This window comes from Sciurus carolinensis, unplaced genomic scaffold (assembly GCF_902686445.1).
Source record: "Sciurus carolinensis unplaced genomic scaffold, mSciCar1.2, whole genome shotgun sequence".
In the NCBI taxonomy this organism is placed as follows: domain Eukaryota; kingdom Metazoa; phylum Chordata; class Mammalia; order Rodentia; family Sciuridae; genus Sciurus; species Sciurus carolinensis.
The window spans coordinates 82-22,671 of record NW_025920143.1 but is presented as its reverse complement, the minus strand read 5'-3'; the positions used below and the strand labels follow the sequence as shown (position 1 = coordinate 22,671).

General features: G+C 46.0%; 1 pseudogene; it reads left to right on the top strand.

Moving 5' to 3' along the window:
* Window positions 1–85: 85 nt before the first annotated feature.
* Window positions 86–22,209, top strand: LOC124974331 (TBC1 domain family member 8-like; annotated as a pseudogene).
* Window positions 22,210–22,590: the final 381 nt, after the last annotated feature.

Genomic DNA, 22,590 nt, shown 5'->3' with positions numbered 1-22,590 from the left:
CCTACTGCAGAGCGAACTGGGTCCGGTGCTGCTGGTGGCCAGGCAATGTGAAGCGGCTCCCCACAGTGTAGCCGGATCATCCGGGATGTGGCTCAAGCCCAAGGAGGTGCTGGTGAAGAACCCTGAAGCTCTGGGTGGCCCAGAGGAGCAGCGGCTACTAGATGCCACAGCAGCGCCGCCGGCACAGAGAGGGGATTGGTCACCTCAGCGGTAAGGGGGTGGCGGGGGTGGATCGGGCCTGGGATCTCACTGACCCCTGCGCCAGTCGCTCCCAGCCGGGGGTTGGAACCCAGAAACCCGGGAGGCGCCTCTGCAGCCTGCTGGGCTGAGAGGGGCTAGGGGGTGCCGCGGACGCTGCCTGGACGGCTGGGCGGGCTGCGCGGGGTGCGCGGGGCGGGGCCGGTGCGTGGCTGCGCTGGGTTCGCCGGGAGCGCTCCTCTTGCTGCGCTTGCGGAAGTGCGAGCGCTGGGCACCCGCGGGCCTGCGTTTCCCTTGCAGCCGCTGCCGCGCAGCCTCCTCCAAAGCGAGCTGGGCCACGTGCGGCCCTGGCCCGGGCTACGTGAAGAGGGGCACCAGAAGAAAGGGAAAGAAGCCCGACGAGGTGCTGCTGAAGGGCGCCCTGAAACTCTGGGTGACCAAGAGGAGCAACGGCTCCTTCATCCTAGAGCAGCGTGGCGGGTAAGGCGAGGGGCGCAGCGGCCTCAGCGGTAAGGGGCTTGGGGGGGCAGGGTGGACGACTTGCAGCTCCCAGCCCAGGGTGAGTCTCAGGTGGGGATTTCTTGGGAGACACGGGGTCAGGATGGCCTTGCCTTGGGTTTGTTTCCTTTCTTCTGCATTTCTCTGGCTTGTCAATGGTGTCTACTCCGAGTCCCCCACACCCCGCCCAAGTTACAGCCGGCCTTTGCTGGAGTGTTGGAAAGCAGTTGTCGTGTTACTCTTCTTCCCTGCAGCTCTGCTGTGCTTCTTAGTTCCTTAAGTTTTCCTTGATTCTTTCCTTTATTTTTTAAAGAAAAGCATGTTATCTTTGAACAGAGTTTTATTTCTCTTCTCTCTCTGTATACCTTCTGTTTCCTCTTTTTGTCTTAGCATATTAGCTGGATCTTTCAGTGCGATGTTGAAAAGGACTGATAGGAGAAGTTGTCTTTACCTTGTTCCTGGTTATCAGGAAAGTGTTGAGTTTCTCTGTAAGTGTGATGTTAATTGTAGGGTTTGGGGGCGAGAAGGTAAATGATATTATCAAGTTAGACAAGTTCTTAATTCCTCATTTGCTATGTTTTTTTTCTTTTAATCATGAATGGGTGGGTGTTCCATTTTTGTCAAATGCTTTTGTATCAATTGGAATAAGTTTGTGATTCTTCCCCCTACTTCTATATTGATGAATTTTCGAATGCTGGACCATTGTTGCATACTTGGAGCAAGTCCCACTTGGTCATGAGGTATAATTTCTTTTATATGTTGGTGGATCCTGTTTGCTGGTGGAATTTCTTGTGGTGTGAACAATTGAAGTCAGGGAGTTGGACATACAAGCAAGCACTCTGCCACTGAGCTACATCCCTAGCCCCACCCCTTTCCTTTTCCTTTGTGTGACTGTGACATGGGTTTCTTGTGGGCTTGGTTTTCTTTTCTTCCTTCTTTTTTTTTTTCTTCAATCCATTCTGAAAATCCCTGGGTGTTTTTGGTTGGTGTATTTAGGCCATTCACATGTAAAGTGATTGTTGGCATTGTCAGATGAATCTCTACCAGGTTGGTAACTGTTTTCTATTCCTTGTTCTCTTCTTTTTCTTTTGAACCTCCTTTCCTGACTTCTTTAGCAGTTGAATGCTTGGTGATGCCATTTATCTGTTAGCTTGCCAACAATAGGTTGAAAAGAATTTGTAGTATATATTTCTGGTTTGAAACATAATTTCCAGATTAGTCTGTGTCTACCTTCAAATATTATGCTGTTTCACATGAAATGTAGATTTTTTTTTTCGTGTATTTGGGATTGAACCCAGGGACGCTTAAGCACTGTGTCATATCCCAAGTCCATTTGTAGCTCTATTTTGAGACAAGGTCTCAGAGTTGCTGAGGCTGGCCTTAAACTTGTGATCCTCCTGCCTCAGCCTCCTGAGCCACTGGGATTGTAGGTGTGCACCACCATGTTTGGCCTAGATGCAGATATAGTATTCCCAGATCCTGTCTCATCTTTTCTGATATTGTCATCCATTTCACTTATTTACATAGTGTAATCAATCACTCAATAAACTTTTTGTTAACCATTCAAACATTTCTTTTCAATTGCTTAGGGATAGGAAAAATAAGAACTTTGAATCTACCCTCATTCATTTCCTGAGACACACTTCTTCTCTTTACATAGCTTAGAACTACTGACCTATGTGTTTTCTTTCTCTCTGATGAATGTGATGGTTAGGTCTGCTGGAAATGGACTTCCTTTCTTTTTCAAGAAAGTCTTTCATTTTCAATTTTGAAGGATAATTTCACTGGACACAGCCTGGCATGGTGGTCCTTGCTGGTAATCCTACCAATTTGTTAGAAGGAGGCAGGAAGATTACATCTTTGAGGTCAGCCTCAGCAATTTTTGAATCCCTGTCTCGAAACAAACAATAAAATAACTGGGGATGTGGTTCAGTGGTAGAGCACCCCTAGATTCAATACCAAGTATCCCCCCCAAAACAAATCCTCACTTCATTTAGATTTATTGGTTTGTGATTCATTTCTTTCAACACCTTATTTCAACTCCCTTGATCACATGTTTGGAGTAGTCTGCTATAATTACCGTGTTCTTCCTAGGCTGTCTGCTTCACACTCCCTCTTCTTTAAAGATTTTCTTTTTGTTTCTGCAATTAGAATATGATATACCTCAGTGTAGATTTGTAAATATTTTTCCTTTTTTTTTATACTTTTCTGCGTGGTGTTCTCTGTACTTCTTGGATATGTGATCTGGGGTGTGTCATTAATTTTGGAAAATTCTTGGTCATTATTGCTTCACATGATTGCTTTCCTCTTCTTCTGTTTTTCCAGTTTGGGGCCCTTCTATCTTTGGGAATTATCCCCATCAGTCAGATATTGTATACTTCCTATGTCTCTGTCTCACTCTTGGCTTTTCAGTGGGTTTGGGGGTTTCTGTTGATCTGTCTTCAAGTTCACTGATTGTTTTCTTGACTGTCCCATCTACTGATGAGCCATGAAGGGCAGTCTTCATTTTTGTTTGTTTCTATTTATTTTGTTTTTCATTTCTTAGAGTTTCCATCTGTCTGCTTTCATGACCTAGTCTTCCATACTCTATACCTTTTCTATAGAGCCCTTCACCTATAAATCACACTTATTTTAAACGTTCTCTCAAAGTACCGAGATCTGTCATATCTGTGTGTCATTTTGATGCATGCTTTATCTTTTCTTTTTCTTTTTGGGTTCTGGGGATCAAACCCACGGCCTTGTGCTTATAAGGCAAACACTGTACCGACTGAGCTATCTCCCCAGTCCTATCTTTTAATCATGTGTATTTTCTTGCCTACTGGCATGTTTTTCTATATATATATAGAGAGAAAACTTATTATGGTATATAAACAACTTATTATTTATACATATATATAAATAAATACTAACGAATGAGGAAATCATCTTCCGTGTGTGTTTTGGTACTCTGCTGGGACTTGGTTCTTTGCAGTTTCCTGTAGCTGAAGGTACCAGAGGCCTCACATTCCTCCATGTCCCTGGTTGTGTCTCCCCTCTGTCCCTGGGTTAAGAACTTCCCAGTCTCCCTGCTCTTTGAGCTGTCATGTGCTCTCATTTATCCTGGAACTTTTGCTGTTGGGAAGGGGGAGGGTCCTAGATTCATCAATCAATCTCAGTCATCAGTGGACGTGCGACCCTGGCCTGTGACATTCCCAAGAGTTTTCTAGCCACTTCCTCCCACGCCTTTGGGGACAGGAAAGCCAGAGGGGACACAGGAGCCAGAGAAGGCCTTTCCCCAGCTGGGGTGAGGCCCTGAGGATGCCTCATGGCCTTATTCTTCCCTTGTCCAGAGAGTTGGGCAGATGTCCCTGGGGTCTTTCAGTGGGAACTGGTGGGGTTCTGGTGAGAACACCTGTGCTGCCTTGGGGTCCCTTAAGATCACAGCACCAGGGCTTTCTTATTCTCTTTCAGACAGGCCCTCGCACAGTGAGACTCAGGACTCAAGTGTCCTGCAGTTTATGACCTCAGCACTGGGGGATCAGGTCCCAGCTGTGTCCCTCGGATTACCTGTGCCGCTTTAGCTTTGGGGGTTATGTTTTGACCTGTGACCTAAGTTCTTCGATGAATCCAAGAAAAGCCTGTGATTTGCAGTCTGCTTGGCCTCTGCTTGTATTTATGGGAGGGGTGCTTCCCAAGCTCTTTGCATGCTGGAACTGAAGCTGGAAGTCCCCTTGTGGCTTTTTGATTGCTGCTCTGCCCCCCTGCCCACCAGTTGAAGGGTCCGGGTTGATACAGACCTCCTGACCTTTTCAGAAGCATGTGAGAGAAATTCCCACTCTGCCTCAAAACTCGGCACCCCTCTGTGACTGTCCAGGTGCTGCACACCCTCCCTGTTCTCTTCATTCCATGTCACCTAGAGTCCCCCAGTCTGATGTTACACCGTCTGCATGGGTTCTGTCAGAGACGTCTGAGAAGCGCCTCCTGGGATGGGCTCCTTTCTAGTCTTCCTCAGTGTCTCCACCAGGATTTTTTATAGTTGCTAGACAAATGTGGCATTTCACCGGTCTTTTGAAAACACAGCCTTAAGTGCCCTTAACCCAGCCTGCTCTTTTCTTCCACTGAGCTCTGCTAAGCTGCCTGTGGGATCTGTATTAAGTGTCAGCGCTCCATCTAGCAGACAGGACAGCCTTCCTGTCCCTGCTCCATCGTCTGACACCAAATAACAAACCCTTAAAGGGTCAGGGGACTAGCCAAAGAATAATTGCTGTAAAACCACACATGTCCTTCCTTCTGCTGGGGAAAGTCATCCCGTAGGGCAGGTAAGGGTGGTGTAGGTGCCAGTCATCAAGGAAGAGGTTGCACAGGGTGAGCAGGGTATCTCTTGGGTGTGGAGGTTGGGAGCAAGAGAGGGTTGATGTGCAAGTAAGTCTATCAAGGGTGGTGGAGGCTGGGCTCCTCTGTTGGAGAAGAGAGCTGTGAACAAGGAAAGAAGAATGAACACGGGGAGTGGGTCACAGGAGGCATCAGTGTGAACTCAGTTTCTCTGTATGTAGATTATGTATAAATACACACATTGCATTAGAGATATGTATGCCTGTGTGCAAATACTTGAGTCCTACCTAAACACACAGACCTGGTTACCAATGAGCTTCCAGATACCAGCTTTTTATTTTTATTGTATAGCAGGGATGGAACCTAGGGCCACATACCCACTGATCCACATCCCCAGCCCTTTTTATTTTTTTATTTTGAGCCACGGTTTTGCTAAGTTGCTGAGGCAGTCATTGAATTCACAATCCTCCTGCCTCAGCCTCCCAAGCCAGTAGAATGCCAGGTGGCTTTTGTGTAGCAATCCTCTTGAAAAGAAATAGAATTTCTGGGAAAAATGTCCCATTTCTGGGCTGGTGCAGGGAAAGTATGAGACAATGTTGGAATATTTTATTGTGGCAGAGACTATGAAAAACCATGAGTACATGTCCAAAGGACACAGAACCCAGCTTGAAGGGATTCCTAGCTGCCAAACCTGGGACAATTAAATCATCCGAGTAAATAATAGTAATGAATTCTTAATCTTTGAAGAAAAGCAGAAAAGATGAGACCATACTGATAAAAGTGAATAAATTGAAAGTTTGAGGAATGGGAAATTTATATAACTTCATTTTTTGTCTCTAGGAGGCTTGTGAGTTACAAGGGAAAAAGGAATAAGTTCATGGTGCAGAGCCCAAGCAGCCACTAACTTAAGAGACCAAGTGAACATCACCAGGAGTGGAACAAGTTGAAATTCTGTCCACCTGAGAGGATGTGATGCATAGCATTCCTTCTGTGAGGCTGGCCAGAGAATCCAATCAGCATCAGGCAAGCCAAAACTGAAGAACTGGCCAGTAATCTTTGAAGCCATCAAGCTCACGAAAGTCAAAGGTGTGTTGGGAGATGTGACGGCTCAAGGCAGTGGGTGATTCTGAACAGGTCCAATGTGGCAGAGTCATAAGACAAGCAGTTCTCAACTCCTGTGGGCTGGATTAGTGCCTTTGTTTCTACAGTGGTACAAAAGCAACCTGTGATCAGTAGAAACCATACAAGCATTTTTTTAAAATAATTTTTTTGGATGTTAATAGACCTTTATTTGTTCCCTTTCATAGGGTGTTGAGAATGCAACCCAGTGCCTCCCACATGCCAGACAGGTTCTGTGCCACTGATCCCCAGCCCAAGTCCCCATATATACAGTTTTGAATTTGGATCTTTTCCTGGGGATGTGCCCTAGTCCTCTGTGATATGTGGCAGGCCCCAGTCAGCCTGCGATCATGAGGGCCGTCCAGTGACAGAGTGCCCTGCTGCCAAGGCGGGAGGAGCAAATGGATACAGCCCATGCATTTCCGAGTCACAGCATGTTTATTCCCCTTAGGATGGGTTTGTGAGGCACTTGGAAACTGGCGGGATCTGAGGAGCAGAGGGTAGGAATGTCCTAGCGTTAACTTTCTGAATTGTGGGGTGCTCTGTTGTGTTGGCACATGTCCCTGCTGGTGTGAAACATGCTGCACACTCTGGGGTGATGGGGTGGCAGGTCGGTGACATACTCCTTAATGATTCAACTTCCTTTAACATTGGGGTCTTAAACCAAAATAAACTCCTCAGGTCACTCAGGGCCCTCTCAGGGCCTAGTAGTGAAGGAGCATGGGCAAAGGAAGGTGTAGGGCTTCAGCTCCTCCAGGGAGGAGGGATTGGGTTTGTTCACCTGCCATTGATTCAGGATGCCATTCATCACAGCAGAATGCCAATCCTTCACCTGCTACATGTGCCTTCTGTCCTGCGGGGTCTTGGATGTGTTGTCATATTTCTCAGGGTAACTTTCTGGAGTAGAAAGGGATTATTCTTCCATGTGAGATGTGGATATGATGAGGATCCTAACGGGCGACACTTACCTGGTGCTTGAAGGGTCTGGCAATAGTCTAGGTACTTTGAATGATGACTTAATTTCCATAATTACCCTTGGAGGCATATCGTGGTTGCTTTATCGTCCAAAGAGACCAGGGCACAGAGAAATCAGGTAACTTTCCCAAGGACACACAGCTTGAAAGTGGTAGAGCTGGGGTTCCAATCGGGCAGTCTAACTCCAACAGCAGATGCTGGGGAAATGGGTGTGAGGAAGCTAGAGCTCTGGGCCCCCTGGAGCTCTGACTCTGCAGGATTTTGAGGTTGTGCCTGGGCTCTCACCAGTGACCATGCTGCTTCTGCATGTGGGAGTGGCAGCTGCACACTGGCTGCTGGTTTGCATGTCCCTGAGCTCACAGGTGTGTTTGCTTCTCTTTTGCCTTATACGTGGCCTGGTGGGTGCTCTGGAGGCAGTGCTGGATTCCAACACTGAGGTCGCTCCCTTTCGAGTTCCACTTCAAGTTCCCAGTGCACAGGTGTACTCTCCCATAGCATGTGGAGAGTTCCTGGATGGATGCAATGTTCACTGGGCCATAGCCACTGGTGAGTCTTGTTCCCATTGGAATGTTCCAGATCCTGAGTTCTGAGCATGCAGAGCATCTGCTTGTTGGTGTGCTTGCAGGTAATGCCTGGGGAGCCTCACCTGATTTCAGAAGCTCTGGCTCTCCTCCACATGTCTGTCTCTTTCTTAGTGATTGAAAGCACACTGAGCTATGAGCGTGAGTGAGCCAGGCTTCTGAGGGGTGTGTTTCAGGGCACTCACATGTTGTTGGGTATAAAGTGGCCCTTTCCTTTACCGTCTTGGTGTCTGATTAACAGGGTTTTCCCAGTTGTGTGCGTGTGTGGTAATACCCGGGGGCAAAGTGCAAGGGCTGTGTCTGACTTGGGCAGTCTCCACCCCAGGTTGCACGTCTGTGCCAAGAGACTGTATCACTGGGCTGCCGGGTGCTGAGGAAGTTTTCCTCGGGTCGACACAGGTCAGGTTTGCCTGGCTTGTTTTCTACCATTGTCCTGCCCTCAGGGTTCTCTTGTGGGGAGTGAGGATGGGAGGCATGGGTATGTTCTGGTGTGAGGATTGTGCTGTTAACTGAGATATTTGTACTTGTGCAGGCATTACTTGGGCGTCTTGCATGTCGTTGACTCACCCTCATACTTGGTTGTGTGCTGAGCATTGAGAAAGGATCCCTGCCCAGGAATGTGAGTGTCCAATAAAGTACAAACAAAAAGGGTAGGAACGACCCTGGGTGGAACCAGCTCAAGAGTAGGAATGGGAAGAGCGGCCTGTGAGGATGATCCCTGTCTTTTCCAGGGTCCTGTGTGACAGGACAGGGAAGTAGAGGGGGGCCTTTAAGAGCACTTTTTTCTTTTAAACTAGGTGGAAGAGAGAGTTAAACTACTTCATGGGTTAACTGTGTTATTTGGCAAAAGATCTGTGGATAACAGATAGGAAGGGAGACAAGTTGTTATTACTATTTTAATTTCACATGGACCAAAGTCTCTCCAGGCTTCGTAAAGGTACCTCACTTTAGGCAGAGAGAGAAGTTGTGAGCAATGACTGAGTGGCTTGGGGTTGTAGACAGAGGAACATGCCCAGTCCTTCAGGCTAGAGCTCAGACATCCGTTGTGCTGACTCCCTGCTGGCACTCAGGTCACTTCTTTTTTCCTGCCTCCCTCAAGGAAGTAAAAGTTCCAGTGTCTCTCTGGCTGCTTTCCTTCCTGTGCCCAGGACAGCATTGGGCATGTAGTCAGTGCCCAGTAAAGCATGGTGGGTAGATAGTGGGGAAGCATGCAAAAAGGTGACCGAGGCCCCTGTTGAAGATTTGTAAGGCAAAGGAAAGTGATGTATCCAAATGGCCCCCTGACTTTGCGTGGTCAGACTTCACAATTTTTGGACTTCTCGGTCATGTGGAAGCATAGCCGTAGAAACCTTGGACTTTTCACTTCAGCATAGTATGCAATAAATTATGTGAGCTCTTCAACACTTTATAATACATAGGCTTTGTATTGGATGGTTTTGCCCAACTGCAGGGTAATGGGTGTGCTCTGAATGTGTTGATAGGAGATTAGGCTAAGCTGTGATACTTAATGGATTAGGTATTAAATACAGGTTTTTTTGATAGCAATCTCAATATTGCTGTAAATGGTATGAAGTGTCCATTTGTAAACCTGGGAAATTTCTGGCTGTTGCTTGTCGGTCAACCAGTGCCTGTTGCAGTGACAACATCCTTGTGAGGACCTTCCCAGGAGGTTCTTCCCCTTTGAACGTGACTTTGGTACTTCTCCACGGGCCTCTCTTCTCCCAGGAGACACTAAGTGAGACTCTTGAGAATTGTCTGCCACTTGGTCTGTGTTCCATGCTGGAACAGCTGTACCATTGCAAATGCTTCTAATACTTGTGTGGTAGGTGCTCTGCACATGATCAAGGTGTGCAGGGTGGTCACAGGACAGTTCCAAGGTTTTCCTGCTTGGTGAGCTAGCCTAAGTGGTCATGGGACTGAAGTTTGTAAGTCCCAGTGCAGTGGCGGGAGAGACTGTGGCACCAGTGGAGAGTGCCAGCTTTCAGTGACAAACTGTGGCTTGGGTGTGAGAACCCTGGCACAGGATGTTTGCAGAACATTAACACAGGGACTTAATGTTAGCAAAACGATGACTCTTGTTTTTCACTCTCTCTCTATTCTGATCCAGGTACCACATTAGAGGAAATCAACCAGCACTGGAAGTGGCTGGGACAGAATCTCCTCCATACTCTGTGTTTGATTATAAAGACGACATGGCCAGCTTTGTCAAGGGAAAGGTGAAGGTAGGCCCTTTGATCTCTACCTTTCTCCCTATCTGGGGTGACTCTTCATGACATTTTGAACTCTGCCATGTACCCACAGTCTTCACCAGTCCGATTACACTTTTTGAATTAATGTGCAAAGGCAAATTAGTTCAATTTGTCACCTGTCAGTCTTTGCAGCACATAAAGATACACCTGAAATTTAGGAAAAAAAGAGGGTGGTGCTTCATCCTCAGGCCTAATTCCTGTTATCTTTTACAGATATAATCATCCTTTTTTTTTTCTCATGGGATACCATAATGTTAAGATTTCTGTTTTTGCAGAGCAACATATTATTGTCTCCCTCAAATTAGTTATTCCTGACTCATTTTCTCTTTAGCTGTAACATTTGTCACCACATTGGACCTAGAGCTCTGGTCCCAATAGTGGATGTTTGTTCTGCAGATGTTAATTAAATGGAGTTACAGCCAGTTAAGGTGTGAGAAGGCAGGAGAGGAATCTTGGGAGGTATTTGTCGATACCTGCTGCCAGTTACATTGTTACATAACTGGTGTCCTTGCAAGGACATGATGGTGATTGGTGCTTTAAGATCCTGTTGGGGAGGGACATGTTTCCTTGTTCTACAGTGAACTCTCCTTACATACTTGAACATATAAGCCTGCAGTACAGTTTTCTTCCCTTGGGATAAAACCTCCCCAAAGCCATTCATCTTTCCTCCCGCTTCCTTTTCCTCCTTCCTCACCCTCAGTTCATTTCCTCTATTCAAAGGATCCCCAGTGTGGAAAGAAATTGTCAAAATAGTGCTGTATACATACATGAATATACGACAGTGAATTCCATCTTTGATGCATACCTATGAAGCACTAATTAAAGACCAAATGCGTAGTAGAGAGCCCACTAAAGTAGGCAGCCCAGGGGAGGGAAATGGAGCTCATTCTATTCCATGCCTGTATGATGATGTTAGAGTGAACCCCACTACTGTGTATAAGTAGAATGCACTAATAGAACTGTTGTGAATATCCCAGACCATGGATTTTGTTTTTTTGAAAACAAACTTGAAGACTTCCAGCTTTTCGTAAGGGGTGTCAAAGTGAATTTTTGATTTTAGAGCAAGCAAGAGAAGCAGTCTTTTGCATTTGGGGACTAGGGGATGTGAGCAGGATGAGTGAAGAGCAGGGGTGACCGAGACCATCCAGTGCTTGGCAGCCAGGGCATGAACTCTTACCTGTGGGGTCAGAGCTGACATGGGCTATGGTAAAAGACACACACAGCTCTCGGGACACCCCTCATCCTTGCCGATGAACTGTGCCTCGGTGTCCTGTATCAGATGGGACTGAGCATCAGCAACACTTGACCTGCCTCTCTTGGCCTAACGTGAACTGTAGTGGTTCTTTTCTTGAGGTATTTCCCTTGCTTGGGAGGAAGGAAATTGATTTCTGCTATGCTGTTTCCTGAAACCCTTCTGTAGGAGAAGGAAAAGTGTCCTCTCCCTAGGTTCTGTAGTTGAGGCCCTGGAAATGACATCGCTATGCAACAGATGAGCAAGAGAGAAAGAGTTGATATGAATGCACTCAGAGTGTATACAAGTGGCAGAAACTCAGCCATGTAACTGGTAGGGTGGTTAGAATCGACCTTGCACAGTACCTTAAGGGAAAGCAACCAGTTGAGTGAGGACTGAAGTTACAGGAAAAGGGGTCCATCTTCTGGGGTGGTGCAGGGTCGGGAAGGTAAACATGGGGGAAACTAATGGCAGGGTAGGGCTCTCTCCAAGAGGCTCTGTGAGCCCCTCATGCTGCTGAGATCAAGAGGTCAAAGGTGTCTTCCCAGGACAGAGGGGGAAACACCTGTGCAGATGGAGAGTCCCTCCTTAACTCAAGGCAGATGGGGCAGGGCAGACAGTCTTTCTGGTACCCCGTCTTTTTTGTTTCTCAGTTATCTGGCTCAGTTATCCTTATGCTGAAGTGGCATGTTTGGGGGTGACAGTTTTGATCTGTGACACTTCAAAGCTAGTATGCCCTAAAAATGAAAGGAAGGAAGAAAGGAAAACTGAGGAGGCAGTGCTGGGGAGCGAGAGCACATTGTGGCCTTTGTTCTCCCCACTCCTCGGGCCAGATCCACAGGGTGTGAGAGTTGGACCTTTCCTGGGCCCTTGGCTGCTCCATAAAACTTGAAAAATCACTCTGCTTCAGCTCTTCCTGGGACCAGACATGCAGCCATGACAGTTGGGAGGCCCTATGGCCACCATCATGTCTGCTTGGTGCCACTGAATCCTGTTCTCCGTCATGCCAGTCGGCTCTAGAGCCTGATAAATAATGAAGAAAACAGTACACTTCACCAGCACTGAGGTTTATTTTATAGTAAGTATGATTAGATTATTTTAATGTGAGTGCCCAGGTTTCATTTCTAAAAGGACTTATACAGTGAGGATTTGGTAACACCCCTGAGAAAACAGCCTCATCTTAGGAAACATAGGCTCTCATAAGACAGTCATATAAAACACAAATTAAAATGTTAAGAAAAAGAAAAGGACAGGTAACGACAGACTATCACCCTTGAGAAATGAACCACAGCTTTTATTCTAGTCTCTTCTGTCACCACCACAGATCACAAAGGTCCCTTCTTGGTGGTGGTTGACAAAAGAGTTGCAGTGTCAGATTGTGCCCTCTGCTGTTTCCCGCACTCCCCAGGGATTTAGGAGTACTTCCACCCTCTAGAAGCTTGGCCAGGGTCCTCCCTTCCACCTTGAACAAGTACAGAGTGGACAGTGGTGGTGCATGTCATTAGTCTTCTCCAGATCCTGCAGTTGGCTTTATACTGACCTTTTTGAACCTAATGAAGATATTCTTTCATGTTTTAAAGAGACTCTTAGGTCCTAGTTGCGTAGTTCTTCGGGGCTGATGTGAGTTCCCACACCAGAGCCAGTCACTGGGTTTTGTATCTCTTGTGTTGGTTCGCTTTTCATCGCTGTCACAAATACCTGATTGACTGACTTAGGGAAGGTTGGTTTGGCTCCCAGTTCTGGAGGCTCCAGTCCGTGACTGATTGGCCCCCTTGCTTGTGAGCCTGTGATGGGACAGCACATCAAGGCAGCGGCTTATGGCAGAAGAAAAGTGTTCAACTCATGTCGAGGCAGGGAGCAGAGAGGAAGGGGCTGGGGTCCCACTGTCCTCTTCAAGGGCACGCCCCCAGTCATCCAAGGACCTCCCGCCAGACCCCTCCTTGTGCAGTTCCATCACCTCCCAATACACTAGCTGGGAATCAGGCCTTTAACACATGGACCTTGGGGAGGCATTGAAGATCCAAACTGTACCATGAGTGTAGGGAGGATTTGGGAAATAATTGTGAATTAAAATTCTCAAAACCTTAGAAGTCAGCTGAATCAGCCACAGCTTCATGGTCAGTAAGTGACTGAGAGACTTTTCTTTGTGTTTTGCAACCTTGTGATGGTTAATTGATCTCTGCCTTTTTTCCTCCCCTCTGGCTGTGGCTGTTTCAGGGTAGTGGACAGGAGTGGTTGTCGTGGAAACAACAGCGATTCCTTAAGTGCCTGGGTGCATCTGTCCTTCCTGCTTCCTGTGCCTTGTGCTGTCTTCCTTCCCTTTGCCCAGCTCCCTGGATGAAGGCCCTGTCTCTTGTGAGTCAGGGTCTGATTGCTTAAGAGTTTAAGAGAGCAGCAGCAGGCTTGCTGAGCAGAAAGGGGAGCCCAGGATGTTCTGAGAAGTGTTGGTGACGTTGGAGGCCAGGTTCGTCCTCCTCGAGGCAGAGAAGGTGGTCACCTACTGCTCTGGCTGCTGCTGTAAGGGCTGGGTGCCCCGCCAATGCTGTCTGTACATCAGCATCGGCTGGGTGCCCCGCCAATGCTGTCTGTACATCAGCATCAACCACCTCTGCTTCTACCCCTTCTCCTGGTCAATGAAGTCATGTGAGCCCAGTGCCAGCATCTGCAATATTTGGTCCTTCAAGATAAAGTTGGCCCTGGGGTTGATTGGCATGGCTCCCTAGAGAAGCCATTAAAGGTTAAATCCCACAGCAAAAGATTTAAGTGGGTGGTTGAGAAGACAGCAGGTGATACTGGATTAGTTTCCAAATGATTTGTGCAGATAATTAAGTTGAAGTATACATGCTACAACAAAGGAGCTTGATTTTTTTTTTTTTGCTTGTTTTCTGGAGACAATTCATTTTTCTGCTACCTTCAGGAGCATATCTGTGTAACTTATTTAAATAGCTACTCAATACCTTTTACTACCATAGATTATGTTGAAGATACAGTATCATATCTGATGGGTGAATATTTCTATAGGAGTAGCATGTACTTCTGCTTCTTAATGCAGAAGGACATCTTTGAAAACACCCATCCTTGAACATCATGACTGTTGTATATGCAGAACACTTTACCTGGGTCCACTTCAAATCCAGAAATAATTTATGACATCGCACCAGCAGTGGGCACTGTCCTCAGTACTGGCATTCCCACAGGAAAAGGCAACACAGCAGGTGTCAGTTGTGTGTTCAAGGTTTCAAAAGCCATTGCCATTGAAAGCACTTTCAGAAGCCATTTCAAGAGCCTGTGCTGGGTGGCATGGGAGATGCACACATATGTGTGGTTTTCTTCATTTATTCTCCATGTGCAGCCAGTGGGAGGCCTCATTCTGAATATCTGCTGTGGCCAGCCTCCTGCACATGCTGTTTTCTCTTTCTGTCTCACCAGACTCCCTTCTGATGCCTCAGTATCCTGCCCTGTGTGCCCAGTCCTCTCCTGACCATGCTTGGAATGAGCCCCAGCCTAACCTTGGCCATCCTTCTTTCTGAAATGCTTACCCAAATGAACGCTTTTTCAAATGCTTTCCCTTCTCTCCTTAGCCTCTTTAGAAACTCCTGTTTCTCCTTCAATACCCAGTTCAGATTGGTCACGTCCACCATGCCTTCCTTGTCCCCTTATAATGTACACCATGTCTGTTTCTGGGCTGGGTTCTGCCAAGTTGGTGTTGCTTATTTGCTTGTAGTGTAGTTTTTCCTATTTGTGCTGCTTAAGTGCAGGGCATTCCACAGAGCAGTCACTTAATGAACTCAAGTAGGCAGTGTAGATGAAACTAGTGTGGGCAGAAGAGCTGGCATAGCTGGTAAAGAGTAGTCCCAGTCCTGACATAGTAATGAGGCTGTTTACAATTCTAAAGTCATTGAAAATGCTATGGCTGAATAAGTGGAAGGAAATGTTACAATATGACATTCATTCTCTGAGGTGAAAAGGAAATGATTTCATTTGGAACACTAAGGATTGTCACTAAACCTAATTGTGTTAGGATGATGATACTTGGAAAAAATTAATTATTGCTAATATTCGATCATGTTTTTCTACTTGTTATCTGTATGAGGAATCGGCTAACATATATGATTTTATCTTCTCCGGGTTTCTTCTGCATTAGCCTACTGCCTATCATTGTATCCACACTAATTCTCAGATGCGTATAGTGGTGCATGCCTGTAATTACAGTGTCCCAGGAGACTGAGACAGAAGGATAGCAAGTTGAAAGGTAGCCTCAGCAAAGGCGAGGCACTGAGCAACTCAGTGAGACCTGTCTCTAAATAAAATAGAAAATTAGGCTGGGGATGAGGCTCAGTAGCCAAGTGCCCCTGACTTTAATCCCTGGTACACCCCCCCAAAAAAAATCTGGGACTAGCATGTTTGTTTAAAAATGTATCACCTGCACTATTTTATATTATCTTTATTAGTAGCAGTATTACTGAGGATTGAAGCCAGAGCACTTAACTGTTGAGCCCTGCCCCCCATCCCAAACTTGCTTTTTGAGACAAGGACTAGCTAAGTTACCTCGCTAGCAAGGAGGGATCCTCCAGCCTCCTGGGTCACTGGCACTAAAGGTGGGTGCCACAGCACCTGGCTGTCTTTCGGGCAGTGCTGGGAATCAAACCCAGGGCTTCACACATGCTAGGCAAGTGCTCTGCTACTGAGCTATGTCCCAGCACCTGCTTTCTTTTTCTAAAGTGAAAGTCTTGCTTTGTTGCCCAGGCTGGAACTAAAACCCTGGGATCAAGACACCCACCTGCCTCAGGCTTGCAGGTAGCTCGGAGGTGCACATACACTGTGCCTGACTGTACTGTATTAACTTAGCATTTAATAGAATCTGCTTGTAGTGTCTTCAAAGCATAATAAGAGTCATGTGACACAGACTCGATGCTCAGCCCGCTTCTGTGAACGAGAAATGAATAACCCTCTTGCACACTCCTTTTTCTTCTACCTTAATGTGTGAGTGCTGTTTTTGAAAGTAGATTTTGTGTGATTCAGAAACTTTTGCATGAGTGTTGAAATATTCTTGAAGATGTATGCTATTGGATTGCAAAATGTTGGTCCTTGAAAGTATGCAGTAGCCAGCAACCTGGGAGATGACACTTCAATCTTTAAGAAAACCCTTGGCCCATGAGTTGGGTTTCACCAGCAGCTGTCAGGCAGTTGTGTACTCTTCCCCTGCACAGGCTTTGAGACTTTTGCATTTTAGCTTAAAAGAAACAAATAGAACGTTGGATTGTTATTTGCTGATGCTTGAAGTTTGGCTCCCACTTTATGGGGGATCTGATTTTGCATCTTTTCTCTTTCAGTTCAACTTGTAATACCTTGGGTTGATATCCAGAAATTGGAAAGGACAGCCAATGTCTTTGTGGCCGACACCATTCGGATCACCACACAGAATAAGGAGCGTGACTCCTCCATGTTTCTGATCCTGGATGCCGTCTTGAAGATCATGGAGCAGCTGGTAGATGTGATGCTGTGGAGGCTGCTGGATAATGAGGTCTGGAGCCAGATGTGCAGGAGCCAAGCCAGATCACCAAGAGGTAGAACTTCAGTCCCATGGTGTCCCTCAGCTGCTTGACCTATTTGTGTGCTTTGCTTAGCACCTTTTGGTTATGAGGTATTCGCTGTGTCCCTGGGCATTGGTTCGAGGGCCTGTGTGCATAGCAAACCCCATGAATGCTCAAGTTTCTGTCATAAAATGGCATGGTATTTGTATAGAAACCTTTTTTTGGTTTTCTGGTGGTGCTGGGGTTGAACCCAGGTCTTTATGCATGCGAGACCAGGGCTCTACCACCAAGCTACACCAAGTCCTCATCTTTTCATCTTTTCATCTTAAATCACATGGTAAAAAATGTTTTCAGGGCAGCTGAACTGATTTCGATACCTTTGTCATCAATAGAGTAAGTCAGTATTTTGTATAATTTTGTCCATGGTGACACCAGTCATGGAGACTGTCAGGCTAGTTGCTTGCAGTGTCACTAAGGAATTCAGCTTTATCATCTGAAGTTCAAACCCGGTGTTTGAGTTGGAATTTGATTTCAGGTTTGCAGATCATAACTGGGTAACTAACCACAGATCTGATGTCAAGGTAAACCGTTATTAAAGATCCTATGAGAGACCACAGAGTACTGTCCTGGATTCAATTTTTGACATACTTACAGAATCAGGACTGATCAAATACTACTAGTCATTAAACAGGTTTTTTTTTTTTTTCTTTACTTTGAAGTTTATGTAACACAGACCTCCCCATTTTCAGGCATGCAGTTCAGTGGCATTAAGTATGTTCACACTGATACATGACCATCCTCACTGCCCATTCCAGAACTCTTCTGACTTGATTAAACTAAAAGTCTACCTACTAGACACTATCACCCTGTTCAACCTTGCCTCACAACCACCATTCTGCTGTCTTTGTGGAATCAGCTGGATCCCTCACGTAAGTAGACAACACTGAATGTTTTGCTTTGGGCTTATTTCGCTTAATATAATGTCCTCAAGGTTCATCTCTGTCACAGCATGTGTCAGAATGTCCTTTCTTTTCAGGGCTGAATCATAATCCATCGTATGTACATACCCCACTGTGTTTATCCACCCATCTGTCCATGCATGCTTATTTTGCTTTCACCTTCTGGCTATTGTGAACAATGCTTTCGTGAACTGGGCACACTAATTTCTCTGACACCTGCTTCCGATTCTATCGAGTATTTTTACCCAGAAATGGAATAGCCAAATCATATATTCCTATGTTTAATCTTAAAAACAGCTTTAATCTTTTACTTCAAAATTGTTTATCTGTTTTAACATTCCTTTATTTTTTTTTATTGACATTTCTTTAAAATATCCAAGGAGATGAGTAAACCATAGCTATAATGCCTTTGCTCATGAGGTAGTTTAGTACCTCAGCATCTGAAACTCTTGTTTTGTAACCGAATTTTGGAGCAGTTTTTATTTAGATTTTTTAATTAGGGATGCTCAACTGCTAAAGTTTACATAGATCTTGTAAAATCTGAAAAACTCTGAAAATTGAAACTCTTCTGGTCCCAAGCATTTTGAATGAGGCCAACTCAACCTGTAGTGAATTCATTCAAAACCATGAGGTCTAGTGTTCAGTGGTAATACAAGGAAACTCATCTTGAAAACAGCAGATCTCTTCCTCCTTAAGACATGCTCTTTCTTCTCACTGTCTGGTGGGGGTGCATCTTTCTCAGTGGTGGTCCTTGAACAGCAGCATTTTTGGGGTTTTCATGTATTCAGAATGACTTCCCGTCCCTTTCAGCTGTGTGCATGTAGTTCTAACTGTTCACATGTTGCCACAAAAGGCACAAAAAGAAAATGCTCTTTATAGGTTTCCTTTTTTCTTTGTTCCCAAATTCAACTCCATGTGGTGTTGGGTCAACTCTGATGTGTGATAGTTCTTTTGGAAGATGGACAGCGCGTATCTCTTCCTTACTAAAGAGACTCTTGGGGCTCTGATCATTGTTTTTGTTTCCTGGTCCCTAAATCCTTTTATTTGGCAGGCTGAAGAATTTCGTGTGGGATTGGCACCTGTAGTCACTTGCTCTGCAGCAGCACCCCGGAACTTCCTGCTCCTTCTCTCACTGGTTCAGAGCTCCTGAGCCAACCTCTCTGGCCTCTGGTTTCCACCTTTCTACTCTCAGCATGTTGACAGCAAAATTTTTAGAGTTAAATGTAAGTGTGTTGGGCATTGTTGACTCTCAGGGACCTTGTGATCCCCTTCTGGGACATCACCTTCCATTCTTGCACTATGTGAACTTCTTTTTCTTTGTTCTTTGTAGATATACTTGACTGTCATGTGTAATTTGACATGTCCTACATCCATGGAGTACAGCTTCCCTTCTTGTGGTTGTACAAGATGTGGAGCTACACCAGGCGTATATTCCTATACGAACGTAGGAAATTATGTGTGATTCAGTGTGTGTACTTGGCACAGTGCACTTGCCTTTCCCTGGCTCCCTGGTACTCCTCTGGAGAAAAGTCAGGCTCCTTTTCGCTTATTCACATCTGAACAGTTAAGACTTTCAATGGGTAATTGAGGTTTTACAATATTCACAGGACCACACAATCATCACCACAGCCACGGAACCTTTTATTACCCTCCCAAGAAGCCTCACATTAATGAGCAGCCACTCCTTATTTCTGTCTGTCAGCCTCCTGTGCGGACATTTCATGTAAATGAACCTGGCACGTTGTGGTCTTTGTGTCTGGCTTCTTTCACTCAGCCTGAGGTTTCCAGCTCTGTCCATGCACACTTTCTGTTGATGGCTGAGTACTATCTACCCTGCTTGAGGGCATGTGCCACATTTGCTGTGTCCATTGATCAACTGGTGGACATGGGGTAGTTTCCACCTTCGACTATGAATCTGCTGCTGTGTTTGGTGCCAGTTAGTGGACAACAGTGCTCAGGTCTGTTTGTTGCATTCACCTGGGAGGGAATGTCTGGGTAAACACTAGGTCCACTTTCAATGTTTGAGGGCTTCTGGCTCTTTGCCAAGGTGAGAGTGTCAGTTGGCCTTCCACAAGCACCGTGCAAGGGCTCCACCTTCCCCATGTCTCACCGATGCTCACCCTGCTTATCATCTAACTTCTCCACACATGGCCTTTGCTGCCATTTTTGGAGTACTTCTCAGTTATTCAAACCAGGATGGAATACTTATTTGAGTTCATGAGTTTATGAATTTCTTGCTGGTGGTGACAGCGGGCTCTGCTCCTTGCACTTGGTTGGAAGGGCAACTGAATGGATGGATGGACCGTGGGGCTCACAGGCTCTGGAGGGGCATGACTTTTTTTTATTTCAGTCACTAAACTATCACGTTGTGCCAGCAAGTTCAAAAGTGTTTTCTTTTCAATCTCGTGTCTGTTGACCTTTCCGTATCTTGAACTCCCCCACCTCTCACCAGGGACCTTGAAACCCAAGCAGAGAAGGAGCTGTTTTGAATCTTTTTCAGGCTACCAAGAAAGGAGAAGCTGCACACTGTGGTGGACTGCTCCTCTGGACGCCTTTCAGTCAGTTCCACACTACAGGATGCATGATTTCCTCTGACAGCTCCACCTGCTTTGCCAGCAGAGAAGATGACTGCTACGATGTTGTCCTTCCGCTCAGAGAGGTACACACTGCCTCTCCCCTCTGCTTGACTTGCTGTGCACACTTTGATGCACCGTTTCATCTTTTAACCCATGTGGTTGAGCCCATTTTCTGTTACTACAACAAAATCCATGATGCCAGGTTTACTTATTAACCAAAAAAATTAAGAAAAGGCTTAATTAACTCCCAGTCCTGAGGCTCAAGAACATGGTGTTGGGTGAGCACCAGTGAGGGTGTTGTGGTGGACAGTGCCCCCATGGCAGGAGCATGAGTAGATGGAAACATCATGTGTGAAGACAGGAAGCCAGAGAATGGGGAGGGACCATTCTTTGTAACAATCCCTGTTGTGGGAACGAACCAGGTCCCATAATCCCTACTGAGGGCTCTTCTTCCAGTGACACATCCATCCCCTACTAGACCTCAGCTCTTAAGGTTCCACGACTGTTTAATGCTGCCCCATTGGGGATCAAGCTTTCAACACAAGAACTTTCGGGGGACACACTCCAACTATATCCCAACCAGAGCAACTTGGGCCATCTGATGGCCAGGCTCCAGGAGGGAAGTGTGGGCTGAATTACGCCATTACCCCTTCAGCCTTCCTTTTTGCTCTTGTTGCTATGGCAACCAAAGGTTGCCTAGAAGGGATGGTAAGAACAACATACACTAGCCCCACACTGTTGATAAAGCTGTCATTCAAAAGTACATGCCTCACAATTCAAGCTTTTCCTACAGCTCTTTAGGAAGGGATCCTCCCCTTTTGTTGCCAAAAAAAAAAGACAAAAAAAAGACAAACTATAAAAAGCTTCACCTTTAGAGAATAGGGGGCAAATTGGCATTTATACTCTCGTGGAACTTGTAAAAGATTTAAAAATGCCTCCTTATGTTAGGATCAGGTCCCTCCTATAACTCTGTGATTCTCTCATTGGAAACGGGACTGTGGGCAACCTGAGTTTGCTTCTGAATGCAAGCAGTGTGGTCCTGGATCTCAGGCATCTCTGCTGAGGGGGTACCACAGCTGTTACACATCAAGACCTCTGGGGTCTCGTTTCTCACAGCATAGGTCCTGAGCCTGATTGGTTAGAAACTCAGTGTTTTTCCTCATATGATTTCCCAGATCTATCCCCTCCTTCTCCAATGGATGTCTTCATTTTGCAAGCATTATTATCAGTGGAGCAAGAAATTGACATGATGACCTACATACCTAAAAATTGATTTTGGAATTATGCATAGCATGAAATTTACCTTGTAACCAATTTGTAAGTGGAATCCTACAGCATAGTCATTTTGTGACTTTTTCTTCCACTACACAATGTCCTTAATGTTGATCCACCTTTATCTGTTAGAATTCCCTTCCTTTGGAAGTCTGAGTAATATTCCATGGTAGCCTAAACCACAGTTCTCTTATCCATTCATCTGTGCATGGAAGTTTGGGTTACTTCTGCCTTTTGGTGATTGTTATTGATGCTCCCTTGCACACTTTTCAACCTTTATATCAGGTCCTTGTTGCCATTATTCCATGTTAGATTAACTTCTGAGCATTTCGTGGAGGCCTGCCTTCCTTCTTTTTTGCAGTACTTACTGTGATTCAAATCTTTTTATTAGTGCCTTGCAATTATACATAACAGTGGGATTCATTGTTCCATATTGGAACATGTACAGAGCGTAATTAGTCAGTTCCATTCTCCAGCACCTCCCCTTCATGTGCCGTCTTTTGCATCAGGTAGTGTGCATGGAGAAGATGGAGGACACCAGTTTGCTGCCCAGCCCCGTCCTCATCAGCATCAGGAGCAAGATGGCCTTCCAGTTCATCAAGCAAAGGATAGAGAGACCTTGGAAGAGACCCTGCTTGAGAGACTGAAGCAGGTCCACGCCAACCATCCTGTGCACTATGACACCTCAATCAATGACAAGGACATGGTAGGAGCCTGCAGTATGGTGGCTTTCTGTGATGTGACAGTCCCCCTCTCACCACCTGTGTCAGTGGGCTCCAGAGGGCATGTGTAGGAAGGGACCCCCTTGGGTGTGAACACACAATGTGCTAGAGATGATTTGGCCTCCAGTAGTCGGGGGTGTGAGTCCTGTGTCACCTCTGATGGGCTGGGTGTCTCGAGTGGGCATTGAACGCGATAGAGTGGCTGGTCGGGAATCACACCACTGCTTGTAGGGGTTGGTATGGTGTCCCCCAGGTTCGGGGAGCTGGTGTTGTGCTCCCTGGGTGGGTGTGGAGCAGACATGCCTCTCCACATCCAGAGGGATTCTCAGGCACCCCCACCTTCCTCACAGGCTGGGGTGCTGCCA